This window comes from Lissotriton vulgaris, chromosome 7, assembly GCF_964263255.1.
Source record: "Lissotriton vulgaris chromosome 7, aLisVul1.2, whole genome shotgun sequence".
Classification (NCBI taxonomy): Eukaryota; Metazoa; Chordata; class Amphibia; order Caudata; family Salamandridae; genus Lissotriton; species Lissotriton vulgaris.
Genome location: NC_141695.1, coordinates 1,679,365,758 through 1,679,377,819, shown reverse-complemented (window position 1 = coordinate 1,679,377,819; position 12,062 = coordinate 1,679,365,758). Strand labels below are relative to the sequence as shown.

Sequence of the window (12,062 nt, the reverse complement as noted above, 5' to 3'; positions counted from 1 at the left end):
TGTTTTGGGGGGAGCATTCATGCCATGAATTTTTTATTTTTATTAACTGTCCAATTAATTAAAATCTTTACAGTAAAAGGAGAGAGTACAGAAAACAGTAATTAATTGTAAACTTCTTTGCTTGATAAAAGGTGTACTACTGTGCTTTCACCTCCCCCCAGTGCATCAGTTGCTTATCCCACCCATCCGTGTCTGGATTTATTTATTTATTTTTTAAATCATCCACAGACCCCTCCCAAATCTCCTTTATTGCTCTACCGCCTCCCCACTTGCTCCTGCCACTAATGTTGTGACCTTGAAGTTCTTTTTGAAATTTGTTTTTTTTACATTAAAAAAATAAAAACATTTTGGAGGCCATTGTAGCTGCAAATTGTTCCCAGTCTGCTCCTTTGACTCTGGTACTCCGTCTTTGATATTTTCTAATTACCCCTTCATGATAGACACCCACCATCATGGAACTGTAAATCAAAAGTTGAAAAAAAAAATAACAGTATTGATGCATCGTGAAGCACATATGCACAGGAGTGGTGACACATGAGCACATATATTTCATCGCGCTGCTGCAACTTTTTTTCTCCAATGCCGTCCTGCATTAACAAATAAGCGATTTTGTCCTTTTTAGGTCTCGCTGACACAGCGCCCAATCGCTGCTTAGGAGATGACCTCTTGAAATCGTTCAGGGCTTTTTGGGAAACTCGTGCATGTACTGCACTGTTCTCAACGAGCCCTCGGGCATGTGTGGCCTTTGCCTTGCGGGAGCGAGCAGCGGCGCCATCTGTTTGCAATTATCACGCGCGCTTCCGCAAGGTAAACGCTGCGAGTCGCTTCAACTTTCGCGGCCAAGCTTGTCTTTCGACGCTTGTTCCATTTCCTCGTTGCCTGTGGCCGTCCGCAATTTCCCGGGTAGGCACGTACTTCGATACCAAGTACTCGGCCAAAGGCCCGCGAGGCGCGTGATAACCGTCACGTAAAGCACCTGATCGCATGCATCCTTGCACTTACATGGCATTTAAAAGTCCAATACATATTTCGGGGTTAATAATTAGCTGTGAAGTGAGCGCTGCAAGGTTAAAAAGTAAACCCAGGCACAAACATTCAGAGAATGTCAAACCTTTCTTTTGTGAAGACTACTTTGTCGACGTATACCCGCTTCTCGCACATGCGCCCACTTAATTTTACTTGTCCCATCTGTGGCACGCCAAGTGAGGGAACCTTTGCATAACCAAGTACACAAAGGTTACTTTGAACTTCACTCTCAGAGCTTGATCAGATTCTGAAGCAGCCAAAGAATTAAGAAATCAGTGCCAGTGGGATTTCAGACACCCAGCCATCCATCTCCTTTTAAAGTGCAAGTGAAGCACAATTAAAGATCTGGGGGTGTATAGTAGGTAGTTATGCAGAGAGTTCACAACTAAAGCAGTTGTGTCTCGCTCCCACCTTGTTAAGCCGAGAACAACGTTTTACATCTTCAAAGAGGATGAAGGTGGAAGTGATGGTTGTCAGTATGAGACCAAATGGTAGATAGGTTGTCAGTCAGGCATATACATTGAGCATACTTTAACGGTGTCCACACTAACAAGCATTTGCAATGCAGTAGGTCTCGCATTTATGAGAGTTTAAGCTATTGGCATTGTAAATGACAATGCCTTTTATTTATGTTTTAATAACGGAAACAAAAATAAAAGGCTTTGTTATTTGCAATGTCAATAGATCAAACTTGCATAAATGTGAGACCTATTGCATTGCAAATGCTGGTTTCATTAATGTCAACAGTGTTTTGTCTCAGTCCTAATACTGCTTTTTTTCATTTCAAAGGGAGGGTGGGCCATCTATGGTAACAAGACAGAAGGTCGTCTTTTTTCTCCCTGCCTCTCTCCCTTCGTGAATAACCCAACCTCCTCACTTTTCGCAAGAAACTAAAGACATGGCTCTTCCCTTAAACTAAAAAATAATAATGGAAAAATTTAGGAACAAACTCAATTCTTCTGTCTCCCTGTTGTTCCAAGCGCTGGGATGCTTTTGGGTAGCCATGCGCTATATAAGAACAGTTTTCATTTCATTCAATATCCAGGCAGTTCTTTTCTTAAGACTGCTTTGCTTGGAGTCCTTTGAAACACAGAAGTCAATAGACACCAGACTTGATTGACACTAGCAGTTTACACCCGATCTTATCAAATTAGTGAAATAAAAAAATAAAAAACATGTTGAAAATGTGTTTGCTTGACAAATGATAAAAATGAACACTAGAAGAAACCCACCCAAATGTAGCATTGTAACCAACAAATAGAGACAGACTGCTTATTTACAAAAAAAGCAAATTTTTAATTTCCTTTGAACAGCTGTGGAAGTTTTCATCCATACTGTTGGCACAAAGAATACAATAGTCTTAAAAGAAGCACAGCACCTGCAATAATCCACACATAATCCTCAGAAGGTTAAGAAAGGGTCCTGTGTGCTGTCACATCACCCATCCCATTACAATACTTGCTGTCGGGATTCATACAGCGGCCTCACATTCCCAGAACTGTACGGATTATAAATCTCTGACAAAAGATATTCTTCAGTTTCTCCTCCAGAAATTAAAAAAATAAAGTCTACAATACTGTAGAATATAAAACATTCTGGAATGACAACAATACAATATAAACATCACTGGAAATGCAGACATGTTCTTTCACCAGGAATTCCCTGGGTTACATCTCTTCTCTGATGAGGGGATTTAAAAGCATTTCCTGCCCCTCATGTGTGCAATGAAAAAGATATCCTCCAGGGACAGTCAGTTAACTACCTTGTCAAGAATGATGCATAAGGCTGCTGGCATCACATCAACTGAGATTTAATTTCACAGATTGCAAAAGAAGTGATCTGACCCCACACACACACAGTCCCTTCCAGATCTAAAGGCACAATAAGAGTAAAATCTAAAACTTCTGACTGCTGGAACTTCGTCCTTATCCAAAGGAAGATGTCATCCTAGAGTATATTTTGATGCACCTACTCCACACCATCACACATTTACTTCACCCAAACTAAAGCCACTTAGATCTATTCCATTCAAACTGTTTTCCAAAAGCCCCAACTTTCCACTGGCATCAATGAGAATGGGTTCTAGACTTTGTAATTTCATAAAGGCAGGAAATCTATACTTTACCGATATACTGTTTCATCTGGTTATATTTGACAGAAATCCCACATCATTAGAATTTTTCACCTGAAAACAGTTTCAGTTAAAAAGGCCAAGTCTTGCGCCCCCCTCCTAATTATGAAATAGGCTCTTGGTCTGAAGTAGAAAACTAGGATTAAAAAAATTATCCCAATAACAGACCTTTCTTTTGCAGCAATATCATTTTGTACATTTTTCTAAAATATCTTAGAAAAGACCTTAAGCCTGCACTCAACCCTGAACACAACCTATGACCATAGTACAAATTCTGACCCGGTCCTATTTTTGTTGCTAGGCTTTGATCTGACCCTAACCTGGCTCCTGCATTGATCCTAATCATGGTCCTGAGTGCAACTTTAATCTTAACCCTTACATAAACCTAAGAATAGTACCTCGACCCTTTCCCGAACCCTAGCCTAAACTTTATTATCATAATTCTAATAAAATGCATCTTTCATTACATGAAATGGGTTACTGAAATTATAGTGTGTGACAAAGTGGAATGAAGTTGCAGAATGGAAAGATTACTAAAGGAATGCTGTTAAAAGATCACTTTGGCTTCTCCTCAAAAGATTAGATGGAATTAATTAATTCAGACTAAAGAAAACAAGTAGTCCAGAAGAATAGTGCAGTCAAACATCGCTTGGTGAAGGAGTGAGAGGTGTAAGGAAATAATTTCCCTCTTGTACTTTGCCAGGAAAAGCCACAGTGGTACTAATAAGTGCACGCATATTTACAGCTTTAGGAAATCCGTAAAAAACAATTTCCTCCAAGAACCATGGGCTCAAAATTGTTAAAGACTTTTTTTGAGAGGAAAAAAGGACAATTCACATTCTCGTGTGTGCCATCAAGAGAAGATGAAAGTCTTCAAAGTTGAGCAGCTTCTGACAGATGTTAAATGTCATTGCTACTTCAGAGAAGATCAGCTGTTGGAGTTAATTCAACCTAACTTTCATACAGTAGTCCCTGTGGCACAGACTGTAACTTGCTTTAATAAACTGACCAAACAAGATCACACAAGATGCTATGTGGTTAGCTTGCCAACGATGGCTCCAAGAGACATGGGTTCGAACCACATTTCCTTAGCACACACATTGTGTGAACCCTGTCAAGTCAGTGGTTGTCAAAGCCTCACTTGCCATATTTGTGGAAACTAGTAAAGCTTAGAAATGGGAACAGCTATTATGAAATGCTATCTCAAACAAACTGTAAACAAGCTGACCGCAAACATTTCAAACATTCATAGCTGAAATACAGGGCTGAAGAGGCCAGGAGACATCTATCACCCAAAACAGCCAGAGAGAAGTACACAAAATTCTTACATGAATATGCCTGCTTTTAGGGGTGTAGATCTTTGTGCACTAGGGATCCTAGCACTAGGGCCCATGAGTGAGAGGCCCACTGCTCCTCAATTATGGCTGTCCAATTCACCTTGAGGGTCACAGTGGCCATTTTCTTTGTTTACAGTAGGTCTCCATCTCCCCTTGTTAATAATGCTCTCTTGGACCGTGCTGAACTCTGAAGTTTCGGTATATTTCATAAGCTTCTCTTCAGAATCACCTTAAAAATCTTTGGCTCCTAAGCCAATATATTTGGGAACTCATTCTTTAAAATGGTTTGGCACCCGTTAAAAACAATTAGTGTGTGTGGGGAGTGTTACCCCCGGACGCTGTTGATCCTTCTTGCTTCACTCTCCGTATAGTACTAGGATGTTATTGGACATTTTCTAGGGCTGCTTTTAGGACCCAGTCCAACTCGGAGTTATATTAGTCTTGTTTGATGACATATTACAAAAATTTAATTTGAGCAATTAGCATCAAATGTAGATAAATTACAGAGGCTACTCATGCAACAAACCTGGATGTTTTATATGGCCTATAACAAGCTCCAGTCTACAAAGTGTCTACCTGGCTCCATGACTGACATGATGAGCACCCACAGTATCCTTTGGGAACATTTGAGATGGACTGGAAATACGATTCATGTCTTAAGCTCTTATGGTTGACAAAGCATTGAGAACATCAGAAGCGAGGAAGGCAAGCCGGGTAACTGGCCTGAGGTGGAGAGGTCCTCTCTACTACACTTTCTACCAGATTAAAAGACGAAGTTTTACGGGTCCATTTTTGCAAAAATTGGAAATGAGGAGGCATGGAATACATTTTTCTCATACTAATTAGCAATGATGGTGTTTCTCGGGGAACTGTAATCACGAAATCACCATTTAACAAGGGACAAACATTCCTGGCTAAAATTGTATACTGTTTAAATTTTCCATGATGTCAAAAGCTGCAATCTATTGCTGCAGGACATTAGCAAACTACGCCTCTCCCCGATCAACACTCGGGGAAATTGAAAATCTGATCTGTGCAAGCAAACCTGAGACCTTGGATATCATAGTTCATTACTGGAATAGGGGCAAACAAGTCTTCAGAGTCACAACAAAAAATAAATGGAGCTTCCTCCACCACATTATTGTTTTAAGTGGTTGTCACTATTTTAAAAATCAACATCAATGAAAACAGATCAAAGCACTGTTGGAACTCGCTGTTTCCTCACAACCTTCCTGTCCATTTCTCATGACTTCATCCTTTTTTTCTGACTATTAGAAAAGAGGAAATAAAAAGAAACAAGCACTGTCCAATGCCAGGTCTGGTGGCTTGGTGGACTAATGCGTCCACTGTAGGGCCTGCGTTCGACCTCATGGTCACAGGTCAAAATCCTAGCAGGTCCACTCAGTCTTTCATCCTTCATAGGTTGATAAAAATGAGTACTATTGAGTTGGGTAAAAATAGACATCAGTTATTCAACAACAAGATACCCTTGGGTGAACATGCACTTTACAAACACATGTTATGTTATGAAGTCAATAGGTCTGGTTTGTATTATGATTTGTAAGTCACACCCATTATCTTTTACATTTGTGTGCAATTTAGTGTCTGTGAGAAGGATGATCAGATGGAAGATGGTCAATCATGCATCCTGATTGAAGTGGAAGGATATACCCAACAGACAATAGAAATATGATAGGGCTAAAATACACCTGTGGGCCGATTCAAAATGTGATTGAAAAGGTCTTAAACCAGGCTCCTGAGCAAAAAATGCCTATGGCTGTAGAAGGCTGAATATATATTTATTTTTTTAAACTAAAGGTCATGGCTTTTACCGCTAGTGATGGTCTGGTGTAAATCACCTGCAGCATATCTGAGCTAAAGGAAAACGTTTTTTTATCCCACACAAAGATGTAGATCGTTTCCACCATTTTAAATGTGCACCACAGCAGCACAATACATACAATATTGGGTCCTAGGTAGATCTGGTTCTTGGAGCACTGCTCTGCCAAGCACAAGTACAGAATGCACCCCCCGGTACAAGTAGAGCAATTATCGCATTACAAATACAAGTCTCATATTCTCACTGTAGCAGCTACTGACCCAGTTGGAGGGCTCCTCAACAATGAGGGTACTAAAATCTTTGTACGATCCTGCCCAACAGAAAGATATGCCACTAACCACTAACATTATGCCACTAATGGCAATGTTTCTTCTGAATGGCATTACAACATTATTACGACCAAAACCTATAAAAGCATAGTTAAAAAATGTCAGTGTTTTTGATCCACTCTAAATAGAAGCGAGTGAGGACATGCATGTATTTATTACATTCTCAAGAACGTGACTCATGAGATGAATGTACCCCACCATGTTTCGGATGCATTTTTGCAAGAAATGGACACAAAAAAGCAATAACTTGATTTTAATTTCTTCTTATGACCAATATAACCAAATAGAATATTCTATAAAGATGTTTAGAGAGCACATATATCTCATTATCTATTCTTCAAGTAGTGATATATATATATATGTAAAGGAGTTTTGAGAGGTGAGCATTTTAGAGAATGTGCACTAAGTTATTTAGATGGGAGGGTTATTCACCTATTCGAATTTCAGATTGGGGAACTAGTTCTCTACATTATAAACCAATAATAAAAGCTATACAAAAAGAGCCTTAAGTTGCCATGTAAAATACTCTCTATCCTTCTGTCACTGAAAAAAGCTCCCTTTGGATCAGGCACCTCAAACGTAGGAAACAGATTGTATAATCCTTATTTACAGAACGTTTTATTATGCTTAAAATATCCTGCTAAAAGCTCTGTTAAAACAAGCATCAAAAGACAAACCAATTCCTGTTGTGTAAAACACATTAATGTATTCCTCATAGGGAGTCAAATGTTCAAACTCAAGCCTTTCATAGAATAGCATACATTATGCTGCTACCCTGAATAGAGAACATATTGTAGCAACTGAGATTGGACTGGAGTATTATCTGTTGGCCATGAGATAAAGACTATTATGAAGAGATTTGCCTCGCCATCAATTATCTTCTTGATTTTCTTAAACAGCAGAGTAACAGGGGTGGAATGAAGGAGGCTGGCAAATATGGTCTCCCAGAAGATTAAGTCCCTTGTCCAGAAAATTGAAGGGACCATATGTTGTTCTTCTGTAATACAAACAAACACTTGTGTTCAGCCCCAAGACAATGGATCCCTGAGACATCTGTCAATTGTGACCCAGGATTTAAGTTTCAGTAGACTACTGCATGCCTTCCTGCTAAAATATATATATATATATATATATATATATATATATATATATATATATATATATATTTGGTAAGAGAAATGAAGGACGTAAGTAAAAGTAAAGCAAGTCTTTTTTCCTGTGCAAAGTCTGGTCCAGCTGAATGTTTATATATATGTTTCATGCTCATGCTCTATGACAAATATTGTTCTGGTGACATGTTTGGAAATACTAATAAAAGATGCTTAGAAATAAAAGGCTTTTCCATAACAAGTGGTATCACTAGCTTAATAACTTGCCAGACCAGCTTTGTAGTAATGCTAGCAGTGTATAAAATTCTAATGATCCTGAGAATTATATAAAACATATATTAACTGGTATTTCCATTACAATCTGAATTTTGACTTGTGGTAACATTTTCAAAATTCTTCTTGCCTTTATAAACTATCAGGCAATCCTGCTTTGATTTGACAATTACAAATCCATACCCTGTAAATTAAAGCCACTGATCCTTCATCTTCTAATAGAAGTTCATCTATGTGAGATCAAGGATTAGAGGAAAAACACTTGTGAAAACACTGGCTTGCAGTCAAGCAATAGGTCAGTGGCTGACGACAGCCTACCTGAGACTGAATGAATCAATCAATGTTGATTTCTAGAGTGCAACAGTTACCCAAGGGAGTCCTGGCACTAACAGACCTTACAACGAAACTTAAAGGAACTAAAGAAATTCTCAGATGCAGCTGAATCTGGATGGTGTTTTAGAATAGAGACGTTTTGAGATTGTGTTTTGTAAAAAAGGGTAATTTCGAATTTCATGACTATTTAAGGATAAAGAGTTCCACAATGTCAGTGATAGAAAAAGAAAATGATCTCCCACCTGTTCTGTGGCTTCGGATTTTTTACTATGTCTAGTAACATTTGGTGTAACAAAGCCAGCTAAGATTTATGGTGTACCACCTTGTTCTGGGATTAAACAGTGCCCGAGTTGTAAATAGCTCTGTGCATAAAGCACAAGCTTTTAAACAATGCGAATGCACTGGCAAGCCGATGTGCTGTGACTGACTAATGCTTAGGAAGATTGAGTATCATATACTGGGGAGCTCTAAATATAGCATGTTGCATTAATCCATTCTAGAATAAATAAATGCCTGTACAATAGTTTTACACACATGAATGCATAGCAACGGAAAAAGTTTGTAAAGAGTTTGAAGTAGAAGGAAGTAGGTTGCTGCTACTTCAGTAATGTGTTTAGCAACAAAAAAAAAAGAGTTGGTTATCAAAGAGAACTCCCAGATTCTTGGCTGAGCATACTGGAGTAGGAAGTGTGCCTAGTCATCAGGGCACCAAGAAAGGGACCAGGTAAGGACTGTTTCCTGAAGAAGGGACACAAGCTGACCTGTACGCACCATGAAAAAGGACACAAGCAAGCGTGTAGGCACCATGGTAAGCTCAGTCTTTGGGGAGCCAGACATACACAGAGCAAATCACAAGACCTTTAAAGTGGGGTCGAGCAGCTAGGATGAACAAGTTCCTTACCTTTGGTAACACTCCCTCTGGTGGATACTGCATTTAACAGCACATTTTTCACCTTTAGAATATTTCCCAGGTGCTAAACTGGAACATGAAGTTTTTCATAGAAGTGCGCCCGTGTGCCTCTAGGTGGTGTTGAGTGGCTCTGCATCAGCCTTGTTCTGCCCTGCAAGTGATGGAGCAGAGCCGCTATGTAAGTGCAACCCTGCGCACCAATGTCAGTTTCATGTGCGACCCCGTACGTGTCCTTGGACGCTGAACACAAAAACAATCGGAGGTACCATTATGCAGATTTCTAACTTAGGACCTTTTTAGATGACAAGAAGGAGACCACTTCACTAATGTGGAGGTGGGAAGCTAGTAAGGAATTTGCAGTTATAGTATCTAACAGAAAAAGTGTTAACAAAGGTCAGCAACTTGTTCTTCTGATAGATACTACTAACCTCAGAATTCTCACCTTCAGAATACATACCAAAGCTGTGGGCTCAAACCAAAATGTTCTGCAGGATTGAATGGGAGAAATGTAATTCTCGTCGGATCTGGCTGAAAAGGCAGTAGTGCTTCTTGAACAAGTGCACAGATGCCAATGACGTGTCCTGGCATATGTCAAGAGCAGGCACTATGGCACCAGCACACTGGTAGCAACCTTTGGTTTGGTAGAATCAGCCAATTTGTAGCAGGTCTTAATTCATAGGACTATCCACCATGACAGTGTCCTTTTCTGTACAGCTTTGCCTTTCGTTGCTCTGGAGAATTCCACAAAGAGTTGATCATGCAATTGACTGAGTTTTTGGTTTGACCCCATAAATGACTGAGTTCTCTCGGAATCCAGTCAACGGAATCTCTCCTTCTCTTTTAAGGGGTGAGGTGGAGCAAAGAACACTGGGAGGGTGATGGATTGCCCAATGTGAAACCGAGTCACAATTTTTGGTTGAAAGGCCACCCTGGTCCTCAACACCAACTTGTCTCGGAAAAAGGGGCTTTAATGCAGCTGCAAAGATACAGCCTGGAGCTCCTTTTACAATGAGTGAGAAAGCGCAATACGCAGCAATGCATGGGTTCAAAAGGGTACACATAAGGAAAGTTTGGACTAAATTGAGATCCAACTGCTGTGAACGGTTTGGGAGTGAACATGTGGGTCAAATCTTCAATAAAAGGTATCACAAAAGGTGATTTAAACAAAGACGGTTGGGCCAACAAACACGAAAAGGCTTAGAGGGCCAACAAATAACCTTTAAGAAAGCAAAATGCAAGTCCTTGCTGGGCCAAAGAAAACTAACGGTAATACATCGGACAGCTTGACTTGTAAGAGGTCTGTGTTTCGGACTACATACCAGTCCAAAAATGTGTCCCAGCCATCTTGCGTAGATGGACTTCGTAGAAGGAGGTCTAGATGCAAGCATGACATCTGCAACCTCAGGTGGTAGATGGAATATCATCACTTGCCACCAGTCAAAGTCCAGGCATGAAGGTGTAGATTCAATCATTAAATAGATCTGAATTTATAGAGCGCGAGGCTACCTCAACAGAGGTGTTCCGGTGATAAGTTGCAGATTCGTGGTGGGGGTAATAAGAGGATCAAACTAAAGCAAGCTGAAAAGCCAGGATTTTAAGGCCTTTTCTGACTTCATTATGCGGCGGTGGGGGGGGCATTGTATTTCAGAGTGTCACAGTCTTCACCGTGAACGCTCTGCCCCAATACTGGCCTTAATGAAGAGGGGACCCTTGAGCAGTCACAGCTGGTAAGATCTCAGGGCCTGGTCTTGTTGGTATCTTTGCAATCTCTGCCTCAGATAGCATGGACCCTGATCTCTGGTGGCTCTGTAGGCCAAGGTGAGAGCCTTGAACTCGATCCTCCTATTAGTTGGAAGCCAATGGAGGTGCCGTAAATGTGGGGCAATATGATGGCGAAATGGCACTTTCCAGATTAATGTGGCTGCTGCGTTTTGAATCTGCAAACAAGGTAAGCTGGAAGCTCTAGGTAGAGGCTATTCGAATAGTCCGACTGGGAAGTTACCAGGGAATGGACTGTAGTCTTCTTGCAGACCTCCGGCAGGAAATGAAGACATTTTCTCAATGCTCTTAGCTTCCAGAGGCATATAGAGGAAACATGGCACACCTGGGTCTTAAAGGAGAGGTCGTTGTCAAAATGTAAACACCAGATTTCTGGCTGAATCCACCGGGGTAGGTGGTGGATTCAGTTCTGAGGGCCACCACAGATTAGATGGTGGTGGTGGTGCAGCCTGGCTGAAAAATAAGACCTCAGTTTTCTAGGTGTTTAACTTGAAGCAATTCTCCATCATCCAGGCCGAGATATTCTTCAGGTATTGCTTAAAATTGAGAAAAGCAGCCCCAGAGTGTTCTTTAAAAGAAAACACCAGCTGAGTGTCATCAGCATAGGAGACCAAAGCAAACACAAGGAGATGATGGACGGAGAGCTGAACCTTTTCAGACACTCGCACTCACCCCCAAGTCACCGATCTGGGTTGAATTCATCATCATTCTTTAGCTCACGTCACCTCCTCAGTTCAGACCCAGCTTTACGCAAATCAGTCTTGACCCTGTGCCTCATGGGAAAAGTCCAGCCCGAACTGCCAAGCCAGGTCTTCCCTGAACCGGAAACAAGCATCCTGCGATTGGTTTCTGGGTAACACCCTTCATCAGCCAGGTTAGCTTGAATCCAGGGGCAAAGTGAGCAAGGGACCCACATCCAGGCATACCCTGCCAACTTAGGGTGAACTAAGCAAACACAAGGAGAGGATGGACAGAGCGCTGAAAGTTTCCAAACA

The 12,062-nt window shown here is 40.7% G+C and overlaps 1 protein-coding gene across 1 annotated transcript in view; it reads right to left on the bottom strand.

The window, feature by feature from the left end:
• Positions 1–2,301: 2,301 nt before the first annotated feature.
• SLC2A4RG (SLC2A4 regulator) overlaps positions 2,302–12,062 on the bottom strand; it is a 232,860-nt gene continuing 223,099 nt past the window's right edge. Inside the window, exon 10 of the transcript XR_015297629.1 lies at positions 2,302–7,660. The gene's annotated coding sequence lies outside the window, so the exon portion shown is untranslated. The remainder of the gene's footprint in view (positions 7,661–12,062) is intronic.